At 42.1% G+C, this 22538-nt stretch overlaps 1 protein-coding gene across 2 annotated transcripts in view; it reads left to right on the plus strand.

The window, feature by feature from the left end:
• Positions 1-10139: 10139 nt before the first annotated feature.
• BEGAIN (brain enriched guanylate kinase associated) overlaps positions 10140-22538 on the plus strand; it is a 252168-nt gene continuing 239769 nt past the window's right edge. For both annotated transcript variants that reach the window (XM_030558745.1, XM_030558749.1), the window contains exon 1: positions 10140-10308. The gene's annotated coding sequence lies outside the window, so the exon portion shown is untranslated. The remainder of the gene's footprint in view (positions 10309-22538) is intronic.

The following is a 22538-nucleotide window of genomic DNA, read 5'->3' on the forward strand; positions in this document are numbered from 1 at the left end:
CCCAACAAACCAAATGCCTCCTAACAACCACTTTCATTAATACCTCATTTCTTGTGCACTCTGTAATGTTCACAGAGTTGTTTAGACGCTGGTACGTATGTGAAATGAATGAAAGCTGTGGGAAGTTGTGTGTAGGTGTACAACAGCCAAGCTGCTGAAAGTTGAGCGTGAGTGATGTGGAGATAGCAGGTTGTGTGTGGGGAATGATAAATACAGGGGAGGAAAGGATTAGTTCACATGTGAATGGTAGCTTGTTATACATTGTCTGCAGTATGCAGTAACTACCACACCCAGGAACTTGATTGGCATGCTGGGCTGCTCCCTGCATAGCTCCTTGGGAGGAGGAGATGGTGGAGGATAGTTCTCCTGGGCAGAAAGAGAGGCAGCCATTTTTGGACTCGCCTGGTAAAAGGACCTGAAACTGACCCAATCCCATTGGTCCTAGGATGGCGGGGAGGGTTCAGAGAGTCCCCGAGGAGGGAAGGGACTCTGCCACCTTGGATAGGGGTTACACAGGTGAATCCTTAGCAATTAAGTTTGCAGGTTTGGAGAAAACCTACAGCTGAATCCTTGGTAAAAAGATCAGTGAATTTCACACAGCTCTTGTTAAATGCAAGGGTCACACAGTGGAACCCATTCATTCTGCTGATGCCAAAAAGGATTATTATTATTTCATTTTATTTTTTACAAAAAATGGATTTTTATGATATAAAGGTAACATGAAACTAAGTGTAAAACAGCTGAGGACCAATGGAAAAAATGCAGTTTGCATTATAATTCTCCAAATACTGAGGTTTTTTTTTTCAAGTTTCTCCTCAGAGGGATCTACAATTCCTGAAGGTGCTCCAGTGCCTCCCACCTCCAACTTCCCTGCTTTACTGCTGCCTTATTTGAGTCTTTCATAAACATGTTTAGCAATAGAAAACCCTTCCAGACCCACTGGTTGAGTTATCTTCCTCCTTCCAGCTTCTGCCATATCATGGGGAGAGAATAAGTGAAACCATGTGCAGAAGCCAAATCTTAGTCTCATGCATCAGTAATGGCTGAAACTCACCGAATGCACCCATCTAGCACAAGGCTTTAAACCTTGCATTAAGGGCATGTGCAGCTCCTCAGCGTGCAGACACCCTCATGCACTGAAGTGAGTTTCACCTTAAGATTTGGTGATTAGTCCTAAAGTTGGAGGCGGGGGGCGAATTAAATATAAATAACCCCTTATTTTCATTTAAGACATGCTTCACATGGCATAGGAAAAAAATGGCAAGAAAACTCAAGTGTACTAACCTGAGCTAACTGTTGCCTTGAAGACAAGCCTTAGGTCACAATGGTCAGCAGTGACTGGAGATTGTCATGGTGACTTTGGTTTTAAAAAGGTGCCTAATCCTCTTGACGTCTAAACACTGAATCTTCTCCCTATTTTCATGAACAGGGCTTGGTAAGGAACATTACTGCACTCGAGCTAGCTTCTCGAGTGAGAGCAGCTACACAGCGAACTACCACTCAAGCTACCGAGTGATTTGCTCAGAAGCACAGAGTGATTGAATTAGCAATTAATGAGTTGCAACTCAAGCTGCTGCATTGCAAGCTCCATCAGTGTCAGCAGCACGTGAGCTTCAACTCCCTGTCCCAATGGGCCAGCTAGCTTGAGTTTAAAGCACCACTTAACTCAAGCTAGTGATTTATGCGTGTGGGTGGGAATCAGGTTGGGAGTAACACTCAGAGGCGCTGGAACTAAGGGTGCTGCCACATACCCTGGCTTCAAGTGGTTTCCATCATATGCAGGGTTTACAGGTTGGTTCAATGGCTCTCAGCACCCCCACTATACAAATTCTTCCAGCACCCCTGGCAACAGTAGAGCAACACCTCAAGCTAACATTGTAGTGAAAACAAGCAGCTAGTCTCAAAAAAGTAAGCACAGGTCAGAGGTAGGGGAGGAATTTTTCACTTCAGTTACATGCAATATAAAGTGAAGGCATTTCTGCAGACAAGCTAATAATTTTATATCAGTTGTCAGAAGCCATGATGGGGATGGTCAGAGCTAGTGGTTGGAGCCCTGGCAGTCATGCCTAGTGATTGGAGCCAGGGGGTCAGAGCCAGAATCAGGAGTCTATAGCAAGGTTGGAGCAAGGCAGGAGCAAAAGCAAGGCTGGAGCAGGAGTAAGAGCAAGGCCTGAGGAGTTTGTAACCACTGTTAGGCAGGAGAGAGGTCCAATCCCTGGAGTGTAATTGAGCAGACTGAGCAGCTGTTCCTCTCATGGGGCTTATATACCTGTCCTGAGAGTCACCAGGCCAGTTCCTGGCTTGTGAATTGGCTGGAGCCTGGCACAGCAGTTACTCTTCACTTCACAACAGTGGTTCTTAAAACGAATTAATAGATTTCCAGGACCAGATGGCACCATTTTGATCATATAGTCTGATGTTCAGCACAACACAACCCAGTACTTCCTGCACAAGGCCCAGTAATCTTGTGGCTGAATTAGATGAATTTTTTTAGAAAAATACCCAGTCTTAACCTGAAGACTCTAGGTGATGGAGAATTTATCACATCCTTTAGTCAATTCTCCCATGGTTAATCCATTCACTGTTAAAAAATTGCAGCTCACACTGAGTTGAATGTGTTCCTAACCTCAGCTTCTAGCCATTGGATTTTTATATGTCTATGTTCAGGTTTGAAGCCAACGTTACTATAGTACAGACTTGAAATACCAAACACCAAAGCAAACTCTATTAATAAACATTAAAGATTGCCAAACTTCTATTATTTTTCTAAACAATATGACTGGAAGATTTAACAGGAGCATCACAAGACCAGACCAATCACCACTAATGAGTGATGTGCTCACTTCTTCACAAGGAATTGCACTAAGATCGCTAACTAATTTCCTGCTCAGAGTCTTTAAACGATAACTTTTGTTTGTAAACTTGAACACATGATCCAACATTAGATCCTTCTCCCATTGGAGTCAGTAAACGTCACATTGCAATACCCTTATTCACATTTCGTAGTAAATTACTCCACCAATAGTCCCATTAACTTCAGTGGAACTTCACAACTACTCAATGTGAATAAGAGTATCAGTCTGGGCTTAAGGTTTTGCCACTGACCTCAGTGAGAGCAGGATGGGGCCATTACAGATGAAATGCTCCATGAGATCAGTCCCCTGAATCATCCAGTCCCACCCACCTCCCTTTAAACGGGACATTTTAACTCATACTAATACTAATTTTTTTGAATGGACAAGAATAATGATTCTAGTTGCATTATTAATGAAAAAAAAGAGTGGGGCTCACCTATATTTTCACTTCCTACTGCTACTTGGGACTATTGTTAGTGATTATTTGATTGAGAGAAGAGGAACATGTGGAGAGGGAAATGAGAAGCAATGAACGGTTAGATGGCTGTGCTCTGTAAGATATATTTAGAATCAATCATATTGCAGTTTGCTCAGCCAGGCTAGTGATCATAAATTGTACAGCTTTCCCCAGCTCACTGACTGTGCAAACTATTCCCTTTACACCCTTTGAATTGCTTCATGTTTCCTGCACAGGCATTTACAATGGAATGAATGTGTGCAGGGAGGGGCACAAAGTAAATGAATCCTTGTCTGGGTCCCAGCTGAATAGCCTTGGCTCCCTGCAAATGGAAAAACAGGGCAAGAAGAGAATGCAGAAGTATAAAGGTGGAAGAGGGAGGGAGGGTTTATGTTTAGTTAATTGTCATGCTTTTGATTAATTAGTCCCAGAGAAGTTTTGTTTGTTTTGCTTCACTTTGTTACACGATAACGTTGCCCACAGAATTGTTCACTAAGAACAGAGTCTGGCTGCCCCCTGCATAGGAGCACAAGAAAGGAAGAGTATGCACCCAGGGGACTGGCAACAGTTTCAGTCCATATTCCCAGAGAGTTTGAGTATGGCTCCTGGCTAGAGCAAGAGCTCCAAATGGCCCGTGCTCACACTTCTTCTCCATCAGCTGACTGGAGAGGGGAGCATGCACTCAAGACCCTTAAGAAGTGCAGCTGTGTCACCTCACACATGCCTCAGAAGCCCCTGAAGCACAATGCCTGTCCACTTGTGATGGACCCACATCTCCCCCAGTCTGGGCAAGTGACTCTAAGGCACACTTGAGTCCCATATGAGAAATTGGCTTGTCAAAAATCTTATGGAAATATTCTTTACATACATATCAGAAGTATGTTGGGGTCCACTTGGACTGAGGCCACTAAGTCCAGAAAGAAATCTCAGGACAGATAAATGGTAACACTTTCTACACACAAGCTACAAAGTTCTAATGATGTTGTCCATGCATGTGTATGCACATGCACACACACATATGTATGTGTGTATATATTTATGTGTATTCAAATACAGAGGTGAGGTAAATATTAGAGGTAAATGGGTGTTACTCACCTGTAACTGGAGGCTCTTTGAGCTGTGTGGTTCCTATCCGTTTTCCACATGGGTATGCACGTGCACCATGCTCCTGAAATTGGACATTTCTAGCAAGCAACATCCATTGGTCCACACCTGCACAGTTGTCCTCCAAACCGAAGGTATAAGGGGCAGTGCAGATTGATGCCTCCCCACTTCCTTTTTACAATTAATCAAACAAGATTTGGGTGATCGGTAAGCAGTAGTCAAACAGGAGAGGGGTGTGAGGATGCAGTTGCTATAGATATCTGTAATATTGCTATCCCCACAGCTTCATTGGCAGAAAAAGGTCCGGACTAATGTATACTATATCATGAGTGCATGTATGGAGCTCCAGGTGGCCACATTATATATGTCCAGAATAGGTCTCTCTTGAAGAGATGCTGTTGAAGTTGCTTGTGATCGACTGGAGTAGGCTCTTACCCCATCTGGGGGAATAATACAAACCAACAGATAAAGAATGGCACAACCACAAATCCAGTTAGCGTCTGGGCAGATAATGTTTGTCCTTTTGATTGCTCTACTAAAGTGACAAATACTCTAGGCATTTTTCTAATTGGTTTCATTCTGTGCAGATAAAGTGCCACATCCTGCTGGACATCAAGAGAGGGAAGTCTCCTCCCCTCATTGGAAAATGTGAGGTTTTGGAAAAAATATTGGTAAATGAATAGGTTGATTCATATGAAACTCCGAAATTAGGGTCACTCCTATATGGTTTCTGGGGAGTCAAAGTGGATTTTTCTTTGTTGACAAAGATTCACAAGGAAGTTAGCAGACAGAGCAGGAACAGGGTCACTGACTGGATCTCCTTCCTGGTTCTGCCTATCAGGACCCCATCCTCCAGCTACAGAGAGACATTATAGCCACCCTTCTGCAGAAAGTGGATTATTGGTGCCAATTTTTGAATAAAAAGATTCAGTGGGCACAGACTGAAAATTGGTCTCCATCTCCCATTTTTCCTAGGACTAAGAAACATGGGGAGTAAAACCCTTTCCACTTTGTTGCTGAAGTGGCACTTGCTTTATAGCCCCTTGCTTTTAAAAAAATAAAAGGTCTACTTCCTGACAGAGGATGTCCCCATGAGACTAGTCTCTGAAGAGGGACCAGAAAGGAGGTTTGTAATGGGGAGATGAGAAAAACTTGACTATGTAAAGTGAATGATCTCTAGCACCCTCTTGTCCATTGTTACTGCCCTCCAGTTGTGAGTGAAGTGAATAAAGGTGGCCACCAAAATGTGGGGGAAGTGTAAGATGGCATCAATATAGGAACATGGTTCTCAAACATCCCCATCAATAGTAACCCCCAGGTGGTGGGTAGAGTTGAGCAGTGACAGTAGACGTAGAGGAGGACACGTATTTGGGTCTTTTTACCCTCTGCAATTTGCACAGCAGTTCATAACAGCACTTGTGATACAATGATTGAGGGGACAGTCTTGGCCGCTACACCTGTTTGTGGTATTTCCTCTATGGAACCAGGATAAAAATAACCAGGGAACGGGGGGTTGTTCTGGCATCTTTGAGTGAGTGAAGGGACGCAGCAGTTTTTCCACTGAATAATTTAGCTCCTCAAAAGGTGTGGCCTCAGTGGTATTTTGTACCTCCCTGGGCAACCCTGAGGACCAGAACCAGTATCTCCTTACAATTGCTATAGCTGTTCCTCTTGAGGCAGGATCAGCAACATCCACTACAGCTTGAAGAGATGTTTAAGCTACCGGTCTGCACTCATCAATGAGGGCTTGGAATTGGGCCCAGTCCTCTCACAGGACTTTGTCCTTAAAGTCTAAGAATTTGGTGTAATTGGTGAAACTGTACTTTGTTAACAGGGCCTGGTAGTTAGCACTTCAAAACTGAAAGCTGGTGGAAGAAAACACTTTTCTCCCTAAGAGGTCAAGGCTTTTAGCACTGTCATCCATGGGTGTTACCCTGGCATGTTGTAGCTAGACCTCTCAGTGACTGCTTGCACCACCAGGGATTTGGGTGATGGGTGTATAAACAGGAACTCCATTCCCTTGGTTGGTACAAAATAACTAAGACTTTTCTGGGGGGTGGGGATGCAGGAAGCAGGAGTATGCTGAACTATCCTGGCTAGTTGAATAATGATGTTGTTCACTGGAAGGGCCACTCCGCTAGCAGCAGAAGGCTATAAAATATCCAGTATCCTATGCTGAGTATCCTGGACCTCCTTAAGCTGGATATGGAACTCAGTCATCAGCCTCTGCAGCAGCTCTTGATACTGCCTGGTGGGGATAGCAAAGATGGGCAATTGTCTCATCTAGCAAGGAGGAGGATACCCCTTTTGGAATTGTCAGTCTCAGTTAATGAATGAAAGATCCAGCAGGATGGGACAGGGAAACATTCCCATCTCCTTAGGTTAGTTTCTTCTTCTGGTATCACAATGTTTCAAAGTAGGATTGGAGATTGTGGGTAAGGTAGGGCAAAGAGTTTCCAGAGGTGTAGGTTTCATTGTGTCCAGGTAGTCGGGACCAACAGATCTGGTGCATCCCTGGTTATCGTGGATGGTGAATCTTTGTGGGGGCAGACTGGTCCAGAGCATAGTCTAGCCTGGAACTCCTAAATGGTATCAACGGGTGCCAATCCTTGGGCTTAAGAGTTGGAACTGAAGTCAGCACTGACAGATCCTTACTTATTTGCACCATACCTTCATGTTTTTCAGGAGGTTTGAGAGGACCTAAGCCCTTAGGGACAACACATGAGGACTTATCTGACTTGGGTGGAGTCTTTTAATCTCTGAGCAATTTGGAAGATGTGTTCTTGAGCTTGAGAAAGTGCCCTTTACTCTCATGAGATGCCCTCAGTAACAATTCTTTAGGCTTAGTAGTTCTGGCCTCAGCTCCTGAGTTTCTGCATGGACAGGCACAACCCACCAACTGAAGTCATTTTACAGTTGGGTCTCCCAGTCCAGGTCCAATTGAGGTCTACATGAGATGCTTCTTTAATCAGATATACTGTGGAGTTAAATGGAAATTAAAAAAGGAACAGGCAATGCCTGCAAGCTGCATTGAAACTTTTAAAAAACACTATAATAGAGGCTCAAACTAAATGTGTACTCCAAATGTGAAAAAAAAGGTGCTACCAGGGCTAAACAGAGTAAAAGAGGCAGTAAGGGACAAAAAGGGCACTCTTTAAATATTGGAAGTCAAATCCTAGTGAGGAAAATAGAAAAAAGAATAAAGTCTAGCAAGTCAAGTATAATTAGGCAGGCCAAAAAAGAATTTGAAGAGCAGATAGCAAAAAACACAAAAGCTAATAGCAATTTTTAAAGTACATCAGAAGAAGGAAGCCTGGCAAACAACTCAGTGGGGTCAAGATGCTAAAAGAGCACTCAAGGAAGACAAGACCATTGCAGAGAAGTTCAATGAATTCTTTGCATTGATCTTCACTGCAGAGGATATGGGGAAGATCCTCATACCTGATCAGTTTTTAAGGTAGATTTGAGGAACTGTCCTTGATTGGGGTGTCAACAGAGGTGGTTTTGGAACAAATTGATAAATTAAACAGTAATAAGTCACCAGGCACAGATGGTATTCACCCAATTTCTGAAGGAACTCAAATGTGAAACTGCAGAACTGCGGTATGTAACCTATCACTTAAATCAGTTTCTGGACCAGATGACTGGTGGGTAGCCAACGTACACACTGATTTTTTTTTAAAAGGCTCCAGAGGCAATCCTGGCAATTACAAGCTGGTAAGCCTAACTTCAGTACCAGGTAAATTGGTTGAAACTATAGTCAAGAACAGAATGACCAGACACATAGAAGAACACAATATATTGGGGAAGAATCAACACAGCATTGGTAAAGGGAAATCATGCCTCAGTGATCTATTAGAATTTTTTGAGGGGGTCAAACAAACATGTGGACCAGGGTGATCCAGTGGATACAGTGTACTTAGACTTTCAGAAAGCCTTTCATAAGGTCCCACACCAAAGGCTCTTAAGCAAAGTAAACAGTCATGGAAAAGAGTGAAAGTCCTCTTATGGATCACTGACTGTTAAAAGATAGAAAACAAAGGGAAGGAATAAAGAGTCAGTTCTCACAATAGAGAGGGATAAATAGTAGAATCGCCCAAGGATCTGTATTGGGACCTATGCTGTTCAACATATTCATAAATGATGTAGAAAAAGGGATAAACAGTGAGTTAGAAAAGTTTGCAGACAATACAAAATTACTCAAGCTAGTTAAGTCCAAAGCTGACTGCAAAGACTTTCAAAGGGTCTCACGAAACTAGCTGACTGGGCAAGAAAATGGCAGAAGAAATTCAGTTGTTGATCAATTCAAAGTAATGCACATTGGAAAATATACAAAATGATGGGGCCTAAATTAGCTGTTTCCACTCAGGGAAGGGATCTTGGAGACATTGCGGATAGTCTGAAAACACCTGCTCAATGTGCAGCAGCAATAAGAAAAAAAGCTAACAAACTGTTAGGAATTGTTAGAAAAGGGACAGCTAATCAGATAGAAAACATTATAATGCCACTATATAAATGTACAGTAGGCCCACATCTTGAGTGCTACGCACAGTTCTGATCACCTTGTTTCAGAAAAGATAAACTAGAATTGGAAAAGGTACAGAGAAAGGCAACAAAACAATTAGGAGCATGGAACTGCTTCTACACAAGGAGACATTTAAAAAACCAGGACTATTCAGTTTAGAAAAGAGACGACTGAGTGGGGAGATGATAGAAGTCTATAAAATCATGAGTGGTGTAAAGAAGTGTCATTTAGCCATTCACGCAATGCAAGAACCAGGGGTCACCCAGTGAAATTAATAGTCAGCGGGTTTAAACAAACATAAGGAAGTACTCCTTCACACATCGCAGAGTCAACCTGTGGAACTCATTGTCAGCGGATAATGTGAAGGCCAAAATTATAACTGGATTCAAACAAACAAAAGAATTAAATAAGTTTAGAGACGATAACTCCATCAATGGCTATTAGCCAAGATGGTCAGAGACGCAACCCCATGCTGTAGGTGTCCCAAAACCTCTGACTGCTAGAAGCTGGAACTGGATGACAGGGGACGAATCACTCAATAAATCATGCTGTTCTTTCACTCCCTCTGAAGCACAAGTCACTAGAGTGTGTGGTCCATTTTTGTGTACTTATGTGTCAGTAACAAATTACACAGGCAAATGTTATGTTGTGGGCACAACTGAAGCACAGTTGGGTTTACATATGAACTGTTGTGTGTACCAATGATTTATGCATGTACAGAGGCTGGACTGAGGCCATTGAAAAACTTCACCACTGAAGATCAAAGATGCAGCAGGATGCTGTGTTTCTTAATTGTGCTCCATATGCTGTATACAGCAATATAATCTTGATAGGGCAGTTCCTGTATTGTTTGCTCAAGGCCTGATCTGGATAAGTATCAAAGTGCCCAGCCAGAACCAGTTCCACTAAGAACCAGGATCTCAAAACTTAGTCAATGGGCATTTTGACTACGTAAGGACTGAAAGATTAAACTTTATCCAAGTAAAATCATATATAGCATTGACTCAGTGTCAGCCTCACTTGTATGTGATAAGCTAGTGATTTCCTTCGTTGGTGGTATGCTGTGACCCTGCTTGATGCCATTAAAGTTTGTGACAACATAGGAAAACCCCAACCAGTAAATTGTGAATGACTTAAGTTCTTCGGAGATTGCTGATTTGGCTCTGCAGCACTCACAGCAGCATGGACAGGAATTCATTCTCAGCTGGTTTCCTTAAAAGAAAGCGATCCTGTCTTTCAGTTTAAAAAAAAAAAGAAAAAGAGCTGCAACTGTTGAAGCAGCATGCACTTAATAAGCTACTTCTAAATCTGGCTTCATCATTTCAGTCTGTGGACTAGCAGAACAGAAGCTGCAGAATCCTTCTCAAGTAAGTATTTTCCTTTAATGTACAACATGCATATTTCTTCATTTAAAATGTATAACAGGCAGCAAAACTCTTCAGCAGAAGACCCATCGTGCTGCAATCTGATACACGAATTGTCTGTTTTAATGTGATTTAACGTGCTCTGTTGTTTAATTTGGCAGACATTACTGCCTTTTAAAAAGGAAACATTTAATATATTATGGTACTGTACAAGATGGCAAATTACATGGGTGCAGCTGCCCAGAGCTGCAATGCTAGAAAGCTAATTGAATGATTTATACTTGACTGTCATAATAGGTTTTTTGAGGAAAAAAAGAATTCTTCACCTTTCATTTGCATAAAGTATATCATGGAACAAGCCTATTTGCTCTCATTATAAATGGAATGTGCATCAAGAATATGCTACTGGCCATTAAGTATGAAATTAGGAAAGTGATTTTTATCTGCAAAAGGGAAAAAAGTCATTCTGGCATTCTACCCAAATAATAATAATGCTAATGCATACCTATTAAGCAATACTTAGTGATTTGTACTAAATATTGGAGGAGGATGTTTATAGTGGATGACTGTTGAATTATACAAGATATTAGTCAATTGTTGCTAAACCCTAACATTAGCTTTCATGTATCGATGAAATTATTTGTATGCGAGACAGCATAAATCCAGTTCCACTTGCCAAAACAAGTGGCACGTATGGTAACCTGCCTTCCTCAGAAGTATTTGTATAGCTCACCAGGCATGTTCATCAGGACCTGATGAAGTGAGGTGGGGTCAGGAAAGATAAAGGGAAAAGGAGCAGTTTTTACTGCATTTTTTTAATGTTTAAGTCACAACAGGTGTAGTGGGAAGTTAAGAAAGGAGGTCATTGCAGCAGATAATGCAATAGTCTCTACATACGATTGCTGTAACACACATACTTCTTAATTTAGTAGCTGCTTTACTAGCTGCTTAGGTTCTATTAACATATCATGTGATCCACCAATAGTGAATGAGCAATATGTGTAGTGTAGAAATTCATTGTAACTACACAAGCATGCAACATGCTGCATCTCTGCTACTAATGTCCAATTAAACTTTTAACACAACATTTTCTTCCACCATTCTTCAGCAACACAACATTTTATGTATGGAAAAATATATTACTATATAAGTCAACTATTCAAATAACTTATTTGTCACAGGGAAAATATTCAGAACACTTTCCTCTGAATCCAGCCAGCCCCCTAGCCTACTGCAAAACCAATAGGAAAGAGGTACATTTACTTCTCCAGGTTATTTTCAGATTATTCATAACAATACCTGTTTAAGAGACACACATAACTTCAGGCCAACTCATTTATATGCAGACATACTTTTGAGCACCCCTTTTCAGAATATGCGAAAGAATGGAACTAGAGCAGCCCTTCCCTTATTTATTGTATAATAGAGATGGAAAATCTTTGGAGGATTATGCACACAGAGAGACAACGAATAAATGTGAAGAGGAGGAACAAAGCCACTGTCATAGGACTATGGTGAACAATACCTATTTCCTCTGGAAACAAGAACAACCATCCTGAGACCAGAAGATTAGGGTTTGTAGTGAATTCGTGGGATAAGAGACATTTTGGGAGAGTTTGAGTTAACCCTATGATAGCACACAAACGAGCTGAACTCTGACAGCTGTGCCACAGGAGTTCTCTCAACTGGTGATAGTTCAACATAAGTTAGAATCAGGACATGCAATTTCAGTGTGATATGACAGCCAAGAGAAGGTATTACAATTTCAGGTGGCATATAGGCATTGCATTTTTGTTATTCATATTGCCATTCCTTTTCAGTCAGAAGAAACAGCCTTTCTACACCTGGGAGGCTTGTAGGGAAATAACATGTTATCACCAACCCAAGTTGGTCAAAAATTATCACTCATTCTTCCAAAACATCTTGAGACTTTTAAAAATAAGAAAAACACTAGAATTTTTATTTTCCTTGTGAATTATGTCTTTCAGGTCCAGTAGGGGTGGGGGACACATTTCCATGCTTTTCTCTGCAACGAGAGAGCTAGAAACTTTCTTTTAAAAAAGTAGTAAGTAGAGATTCTCACATAGGCAGCATGACTCCAGGAGCTGGAGCTTAAAGGAAAGCATGAATTATCATGAGGTTTTAGATGGCAACATGGAGTTTTGCTTTAGAACACCCAGCCTTCTAACCTCAGATGGGCTTGAGAATTATGTCAATGTTAATTAAGGCATCAAGATTTTGAAAAAACCTTTGGTAGAGCCTTGAGATGGGTTTCAGCCTTTCTAGCTATTTATTGTTTTATGAGAGATGTTAGCTGTGTAGTTTCACTGTAAGGCAGCTGCATAGGATGATGCCAGAAGACACATTCTAGTTGTATTCATTATTAAAATTTATCCAGAGAGCCAGTTATAATGTATTTTAATCATCTAGCTATAGGAGACGAGCTCAAGTGTGTTGCAGTTTCCACCCCGAGCTTGGAACTGTTGTTATTCCTTTTGTTGGCATACAATTAATTCTGAGGTATTAGCAGTTATTGTACACACAGCCTCCTGTCCTACCCTCCATTTTCTTCAGGACAGGTAAATTAGAAGTGACATACCAGCTCTCTCTCTCTCTCTCTCACACACACACACACACAGAGGAACCCCAGTTCTGAACATGCTCAACTGCTGCTTGGGTCATAACAGAACCTCAACAGATGCTCCCTGGAGTCAAGGACTTGTGAAAATTCTGGGTGGGAACAGTGGGTCCAGGAAGCAATGGAAACTTGTGGCATGTTCCCCACTACACACAAATAGATATACAAACAGGAATTAAACACATTTAAAGCAGCATGTGGCCCCCACCCGCCCACCCACAGTCTTCTCCATGGCCTTTGCCAGTTAGCCACAGGGGAAAGCACCACATGATAGCTTGGCTTCTGAAGTAACTGCTAAATGGTTGCGGAGTTTGGAGGGGGGCGACATTTGAGAACAAGGTTGCTGGAGTGGAAGGACTCCCTCCACTTTAATGTGCATGGAGGCTCCAGGATCAAGGGGTGGGGAGAAGAGTTCCCTATATTTTAAGGCCCAAGCCTTCTGCTTCCTTTGCAGCCTCCAAAAGCCAGCTCCTCTGATGGAAACAACTAAATTAAACTCTGCAAGCTTTGTCTTACAGAATTTTCTGTCCCCATCCTATAAGCTAGATCACTGTGAGGCCCCATACGTCAATTGTATTTTTTAGAGTTAAAAGTTAAAATCCCATATGAAGTAGAGCTCAAACAATGGACAACAGTTACAAAGCTTTAACACCCCTCGGGCATTAGAGAAAATGATTGATGCAAAAAATTACACAAAAATCATCAAGAAGTTTTGGTTTCAAATTTTCATTTTTGAATATGTGTTTCCTTTTAAGTGTTTTTTTTGTCCCTCTCACCCACATCCATCCTCCTCCTTTTTTCACTCCCAGCCCTCCAGCCAGACACTTCCTTCCTCTTTTTTCCCTCCATTTCATTAAAATGAAAATAAGTGTTGGGCAGTAGGGGGAATAGAAGAGAAGATGGAGACAAAGGTGTTGGAAAAATAAGAAAAAAATGAATGCTATACCAGATTTAAACAAAATATATTTTATATATATATGTGCAATTTAAACCAAAAAAGGACATTTTTCAATTAAACATTTTTTCATTCAGCTTTTTTGACCAACTCTAAAGCCAAGCCCTGTAACATACAGGTGGCTTTCAATAGGTTTCCAGTGTAATTCAGAGTAGCCCTGCTGCAGCTCTAATATTTGCCAGAAAGCAGCCACCTCACCATCCCAGCCTGGCTTCTGGGAAATGAGCATGATGCATGTGTCTAAGTGTTGTGTAACGATATAGATAATAAGTGAAATGAGGGAGATGGTTTTGGTTGCACATGCAAGATGGCACTGAATTTGGTCTCCATGGAGTTGTGGTGAGGCACACAAATATTTGCCCGAGTGTCTTCTGGACCCATGTGAATGGAGGGAAGCTAGGAGGGGCCAGCAGCAGCTATAGAAAGTGGTACTTGATTGCTTGAGATGTCTGGGCCAAGGAGTGGTGCCTGCAGCAGATGGTGCATCTGGGGAGTAGATAGGCCTGCCCACTGCAGAGAGAAACTGGCTTCTTTCCACCAGTATAATCTGCACTCTGCACATTGCAGAATCCCTGTAGCGCAGGGAATATCTTTAGACTACCTTTTAGGAGCTACTGCCCCATTGCTGGCGCTACCAAAGTCAGTATAATGTACAGTGAGCCTGATTCTATGCAGAGCATGAAGGTTGGGTTTTAGGGCAGAGCAGAGATAATATTGATTGTGCAGGTTACTAACTCTAAAGCAAACATTTCTAAAATTACTCTGCTCAGCTAGGCAGTACTGCAACTTTTTTAGGCCTCTACTTCATTCCACTGTAACATTTTCATTATTGTGGTTGGGAAGTGGGCTATACCTTTACCAAAGGCATATAAGTTCAGAAGATACTGAAGCTAGTGTTAGTGTTCGATACTAAAAATACTCAAAGTACATTCAGGAGGAAGACAAAAGAATAACTCACTCCAGAAATTTTCTTTCCCAGCAAAATTATAATATAGTTCAAACAGCATAACTGGCTATCAGTTTATACAGATACTGACTGGGGTAGTCATATGAAACAGATCATGACTTGCACATCAGTGTTTGCTTGAGACTGAGTGAACAGGCAAGTCAGCCGGGGCCCCTGCTTCTTCAAGACCTGCAATTTATTCCATCACTACTATAATTAAGGCAGTGTGGAAAAGTCAGACTTAGATTGCTTTCCCCTGCTAGGATTTGTTTGTTTGAGCGGTTATTTGTGCACCAATAAACAAACTGAAAAGTTAGGGCTGCTCGAAGCCTTTTCATAACTGAATTCCAAGTTTGTCGTTTATCTAGGATTATACAAAATTCTATACAATGTTAGGCTTACAACATTTATTGTATTCTGTGCTTCCAGAGACCATTTAGGCCAGTTTAACCTCTGTCAAATTCAGAATGACTAATATGAATGGAGAAAAATAGCTAAATGGATCAATTGTTGACCAAACAATTAAGATGCTACGTTCTTATGATGGATGACTGTTGATAGCCCCTACTCCCAGTCACTTTTCATCTGCTAGGATGTAAGCAGGCTTGGCAGAATTTGGTTTTCATTTTTTTTCTAATGTTGACAATTGATACAGATTTTTATTTAAGAATTTTTTATTTTGAAGTGTTAGGATTTTTACAGTTGTTGGAAATTAAGGATGAGGGGGTAGGATTGGAGTCTGGGCAGCATGGACAGCGGAGCTGCAGAGGGCTCCTAGCACTGACAGCAGGGCCCTAAGACACCAAGGCAGAAGGAGCAAGGGAGGCTGTAGTTCTGGCCCCATGGAGCAGAGATCCCCTACCAGGACTGCAAGGAGGAGGATGAGCCCCTGACTAAACGGTGCTGCTGAACAGTTCTTGCCCAGGCAAAGTTCCCACATCCCTGGCTGGTGAGGGAGGGAGCAGGGCTATGACAGCACCGCTGCAGAGGGCTCCCTGCATGGCTGTAGAGCTGACGACACCTGAGCCTTGCAGATGCAAGGTGCAGGGAAGACTGCAGTCCGGATGGGGCACTGCAGAGACCCCAGCCAAGACTAAGGGTATGTCTTCACTACTCGCCGTATCGGCGGGTAGCAATCGATTGCTCAGGGATCGATATATCGCATCTCATCTAGACACGATATATCGATCCCCGAACGCGCTTATATTGATTCCATAACTCCACCAACCCGAACGGAGTTGCGGATTCGACGGGGGAGCCGCGGACATCGATCCCGCGCCATGAGGATGGTGAGTAATTCAATCTTAGATACTTCGACTTCAGCTACGTTATTCACGTAGCTGAAGTTGCGTATCTAAGATCGATTTTCCCCCGTAGTGTAGACCAGCCCAAAGACATGCACTGCTGCAGAGCCAGTAATACCCAATCCCCACATGGGCAAGATAGGGGTGGGGAGGGAGAAAAGCTGTAATCCTGCCAGCTATTACCAATTAATTTTTTTCTCATTGATTTCAGCCTCACAATTGCAACTGACGTTTAGCAACGTGTATTGATTTAAATCTAATCCTGCCAAGCCTTGATGCAAGTATGGAAGAAGTATATTACAACCTCTGGTTGGGTGTCTTCTGTATATGGAGTCAGTTAATTTGCATATCAGTAATTTTCAGAGTCCAGGATGGTGTCATTCACTATCAATGACAAGTTGCTGTTTTTCATTTTAGCAAATACTATCAACAATTGAGGTCTCTAAAGAAAATTCCATTTTAACATGTTAACTGGTTCTATTTGGCAGCCCAGCTTTGGAAGAGAGCAACAAGTCTACCATTATATTGGTTCTGAGTGCTATGGGACCCTGTAAAATAAGGAAAAAGTCACCAAGGTGTATTGGAGTTTTCACTAGAGATATATAAAAATAAATTAAAATTAAATTAATGAAAGATGAAAAACATTCAGTGAGAGGGTAATGAATTATGATGCCTTATGGTAGATGACCACAGGTGAAGTTCATTGCATATCCTGTCCATTATAAACACCTGCTCTATAAAAGATGGTGAAGTTAAATTTTAGTGGTGTGGCATTTATGCCATGTAATACCTAGCCTGCCTAGAAATGGGAGTTGTGTCTCATTAACAAGCAAATGGGAATACTTTCCAAAAAGATGCTAAAAGGAAACCAGGTTGATGAATTTTTATGCCAACACTGCAAAGTTTAAGAAATTAGACAAGAAAGCTTTGAATTAAATGCACATCAGTATTTTGGAAGCAATTAGAGCAAGAAACCATCCTCAAACCTAGGGCAATAGAAGAGGAACATCTGTATTATTTGGTGATGGGAAGAACTGCATAGTTCTACTGATAGTTGCCTCAAAGAATGGTGCATTTAGGGTCTGATCCAGAGCTCAGAAGTCTATTTATGAAATTTCAGGGGATCCAGCCTTCAAGCAGCCTTAGTGGGGAGTAGTGTGCAGTAGAGTAAATATTAAGAGAATTTGTTCAATGTAACCTTCAGTTGAAGTGTTCATTCACCTGCACATCCACCAATGTAATATATGCCATCATATGCCAGCAATGCCCCTCTGCTATGTACATCGGCCAAACAGGACAGTCGCTACGGAAAAGGATAAATGGACACAAATCAGATATTAGGAATGGCAATATATAAAAACCTGTAGGAGAACACTTCAACCTCCCTGGCCACATTATAGCAGACCTTAAGGTGGCCATCCTGCAGCAAAAAATCTTCAGGACCAGACTCCAAAGAGAAACTGCTGAGCTTCAGTTCATCTGCAAATTTGACACCATCAGCTCAGGATTAAACAAAGACTGTGAATGGCTTGCCAACTACAGAACCAGTTTCTCCTCTTTTGGTTTTCACACCTCAACTGCTAGAACAGGACCTCATCCTCCCTGATTGAACTGACCTCGTTATCTCTAGCTTGCTTACTAGCATATATATACCTGCCCCTGGAAATTTCCACTACATGCATCTGAGGAAGTGGGTATTCACCCACGAAAGCTCATGCTCCAAAACGTCTGTTAGTCTATAAGGATTCTTTGCTGCTTTTACAGATCCAGACTAACACGGCTACCCCTCTGATACTTGACATCTTGAGAGAGAGTTTTGCTCCATTTCTCGAACTAATAGGCAAATAAATGTTTCAAATTGCAGCAGGCCAGAACTTCCATTTTGTCAGATACTAATGGAACCTGAGACTCAGAAGTGCTGGGATGCATTAGGCCAGACCTCTGCATCTCTGAACACTCCCACTTGCTCTAGTGAACCACAATAAATATGCAGATATCTGTGTTAGTAGATAATTGAACTCGGGCCTAAATTCAGGTTGCACAGTGAGTTCTCTCATCTTTAATAGGAAATGCTGCTGAAAGTGTCATGAAAATGATTGCATTACTGTCAACAGCAAGAAGTTCTTTAGCCTTTCCACCAAACCAGCACATTTCATCTTGAAATGGTAGGAAGAAGAACGGCTTCTGAACTGACACCAAGATGAAGAATGGATCTGATCCATTTTCAGCCACTCTCTCTGTGTCTGGAGGGTTCCGAGTCAGAGAAGGACCTTTCACCAAGTATAACAAAGTGTCACGGTCCAAATGAAATAGTGGAAAGTATTTTATATAAAAGCAACAGACTTCTGGTGAGCAAATAGCAACAGTGCATCTCTGATTTGAATCCAATGCAAACCTTATCTGACACATCCAAGCCTCCATGTTTGCAAAACTTGGCTGTAACTAGGAGACTGTGAAGTCATGTAACAGCAACTTACTTCCTTCCCTGCTGCAGAGCCAGGGGGAAGAATTGTAGCTCAGTCACAGGTCATTCTCTGCGCTGTGCAGCTACATGCTACCGCATACTTAGGGCAGATTATCAGGTTAGAACATAGCTTTTAACCTCAGTTTGCACATATGTAAAAATCAGCATCTTGCTTCCCCTCTTCACAGGGCTATTCAGACTTGCATAAATCATGAACATCTGTAAAAGAACTTGGAGAGTCTCAAATGAAAGGTGCTTTAAAGTGCCAGTTCTTCTATTACCTTCTCTCCTGTTCACAACATGGAACCTTGCCTTTAATGTTTTTATTTTAAAATAAAGGGCCTTTAAATTTTATTCTAGAGAGAAAGCAGGCAGAAAATTAAGAATACCTTTCTCTCTTTGCTGTTAGGGACCCTTTTAGATCTGCGACTGGTTTTCTAATAGAAGAGACCACATTAATAGTATTAGGAGAGGGGGAACTGTACCATGACCTTCTGTTATCTGATTTTAAAAAGCCCTCCAACAGAATCACCCCAGCTCCTACTTGGTAAGAATTGATTTATATCATTGTAGATTGGTTCACAGTTCAATAAACAGGAATATATCATGTGCTACTCGGGATCAATGAGAGCCCATGCACTCGATACCCTGGAAAATGTACATGTGCTATAGATTTAGTTGATCAGTAGGACTAATTAAAACAATGCAAATGTGCTATTGATCCAGTTTTGAAGGATGTATGATAAAATGTGGAGGCTGGATGCCTGTGTGGGTCACAGAGAGATGTCTGTGTTGTGCGGCTAGGCAAGGACTGTCACTTTACTGGTCACAGCTTATACACCAATGCATAAAGAGAAATGGAGTCATTGTCAAAGTGTTCAGAAAGTGTTGTGCATGGCAGACCCACTAAACAGGAGGGACCTGGAGCAATGGCCGAAGAAAGAGCACAGTGTGCCTCTGCCTTTGCACATGCACCTGGAGCAGGAAGCGACTTTGAAGGGAGACTCTCGGGAGTTTTAACAACAGACAGTTACGCTAAACCCCGCAGCTCCAGCGAGGAAAGCTTTGAGTTACAGAGCAACACCAGGTCAGAAACCGAAAACTTTGTTAACAGCAAAAATAAGGATGAAGGCTATCGATCCCATCGATTAAAGCACCGTCAGAAGGGGGATGAAAAAAACCCTGGTCGGGGGCACTCTTCTCTATATCCAGTGGGAAACACCAGCCAAAAGCACTACAGGCAAACCAAAAGCAGCTCGTCTGCATCTGACTTGAGTGTTGTGAGTCAAAGATCATCGAGCTCTGTCTCTATCGTGGAAGAAAAAATTGAAGCAAAGCTCAAGTTCTCTCAGTTTCTCAATGAAGTTACTCTCAGAGTGCTCAATCCCATGAGTATGAGGGCATTTAGAGCTGCTAAGCTGAAAAACACCTGTGCGGCCAGTGGAAGAAGCCTGGAAGACTTACGTATTAAGAAGTCTCCTGAAAGCTGGAAAGAAAACACTCTGGTCAGGAAAGGCCTTCAGAAGACAGACCTAGAAAGACTAAGAAGCGATGACACTGTGGTTGGGCCACGAATACACAAGTTAGAGAGGTCTTTGTCTCTGGATACAGGACCATTTGGCAATGGTGTCTCATGTAGAGCAAGTCCTGTCCTGCCTGCAGAAACCGTGATTTCTCAAATCAGTGAAATGCCAGCTGGAAAGTCTGCTTCTCTACCTCAAAGTACAAGCATGGTGAGCCACTCTCAAACCTCTTCTTTTGGCTATGTAGATTTAGCAGTACTGAGTGTATTGATAGGACTAAGGGAATTGCCGTTAAAGTCTCCCTTGGGGGGCCCTAATTGTGTGCAGAACCTTATCCCTCAAGTAGAGCAAGACATAGAGTATGTCTACACTGCAGCAGAGAGCAAACCTCAGCTTGAACTAGCATTCTAAAAACAGGAGTGTGGACGTTGCAACTCGGGCTAGCCACTCCAGCTGTGACCCAGGGCTGCCTGCACAAGTCTGTCTACCCAGGATGGGAGGGTCACTCCCTGCTGTATTGGAGACATACCAATAGAAGTTTCCTTTTCACACTACCTGTAGGAAACACGAGGTGGGGGGGAAGACAATGAAGGCAATATGCATCCTACCAACCCTTTCCTCAGCCACTCTCTGAAAGCAGCACTGGGTGAAACAAAATTCAGTATGTTTATACATTTGTGGCAGATCCTATTGTCTGAAAAACTCCCTAGGGTTAAGTGTCTGGCATTAACAGGTCTAGTAGAAGAGATTCCTGTCTGGCTATTTTTAAAAGCTAGATTAAGAGCAGGGAAGGGGAACAGGGAGGGAAATTGCTCCAGGCTGAGGCTCTTGACACTGACTGGCAACAAATTAAATTGATGTAATGTCTTATTTTAAAAATTTTGGTTGCAGTAGCTTTTTAATTATTATTATTATTATTGCGTAGAGTTGTCAGGCATCCTATGTTGCAGAACTCTGAACTGATCCATAAAGTAGTTATGCTCCAGGATCATTAATTGTGGGCCTGCTAAAAACATTAGCCCAGAGACTGTACTTTTTAAATACATAGATCTTCAAGCTGTGACCCTATGTGAAGACATTAAAGCAATGTGCTCTCAAAAGATCACGTTCAGATCAAGTGTTGCTCACAAGAGGCTTGAATTTGACAAATACAGTAGATCTGCCTATTCCATGCAGTGGACAACACCCCCGTGCTTCCCTGTGAGCTCATTCTAACTCTAGTACTTCAATGTAAGCATCAGCAACCCAGGCTAAGGATTTTATAGGGTGCCCTTGGATGTTATCTATCTACTGTCTATCAAAGAGGGCCTGAGGGGTGGGAGATAATGAAACAAAAAGAAGTTGCATGTTCTGTCGCAGGTCACAACCCCTGCACAGAAAATGCAAGAGCCTTCTCATAAAAAGAGGTAACCTCACCGGGCCTCAGATCCAATTCTATGGCAGGAATCATGTTTTCTCTGAAGGTTCAATTACCCACTTGTCACATCTTTTCCACTGCACAAAACCACACTCTGTACAAACCTGAGAGGCTAGGAACGTTCAGCCAACCGAGCAGTATGACTGACTAAATGTTCGTTGAGTGTTTTATAATTCCAATCAGTTAATGTAAGCATCAGCCTACTTTAAAGTTTAATTATTCAATTTAAGCATCAGCCTGTTCTAAATCTAGTCATTGAAATTTTAACATGCATCTTATAGCAGCAAGCCATGCTCCAGCCTGAAGAGATAAATATGTGAAAAGGAAGGAGTGGTGGGGGAGGAAAAACCTTCCCTACAGCCTCAGTCACTGGACTGGGACTCTTTCATGTGAGATAAAGTTACTGTATAACTATGGTGGGTTATTAGAATTTCATAACTGAATATATTGCTCTAATTTAATATGGGGCTATTAGAAGAACGTGCAAGAAAGCTACACAATAAGTAAACCTTGCAAAACAATAGTATATTTCCAAGGCTGAAGTGACACAACTGTTTTGCCAGGCTGGGAAATAACAGATCAGAGGGCTACAAACAATTAAAAAGCACTTCTCTGGACAGACGCGGGGGTGGAGAAGGAGGTGCACAACTGTCAGGGGCATAGGTTGCATGCAGTGTTGTGGCCACATTTGTCGCAGGGTATTAGAGAGACAAGGTGGGTGAGGTAGCATCTTTTATTGGACCAACTTTTGCTGGAGAGAGAGACAAGCTTTCGAGCTTACATAGAGCCCTTGTTCAGATCTAGGAAACTAACTCAGAAAGGAAGAGGGGCATAGGTTAACACAGAAAGAGGGTCTGAGGAGGAGTCTGAAAGAGTTGGATCTTTTCCCAGATTCAGGAAATGGCAAGACTTAGGGAGAGGCAGGCAGGCATACGGACTCATTTGTTGTTTTTGTGATCTGTGTTCTCTGAGGTGCTTTTGTTTTA

The sequence above is a fragment of the Gopherus evgoodei genome, chromosome 4 (genome assembly GCF_007399415.2).
Source record: "Gopherus evgoodei ecotype Sinaloan lineage chromosome 4, rGopEvg1_v1.p, whole genome shotgun sequence".
NCBI classification, from domain to species: Eukaryota; Metazoa; Chordata; order Testudines; family Testudinidae; genus Gopherus; species Gopherus evgoodei.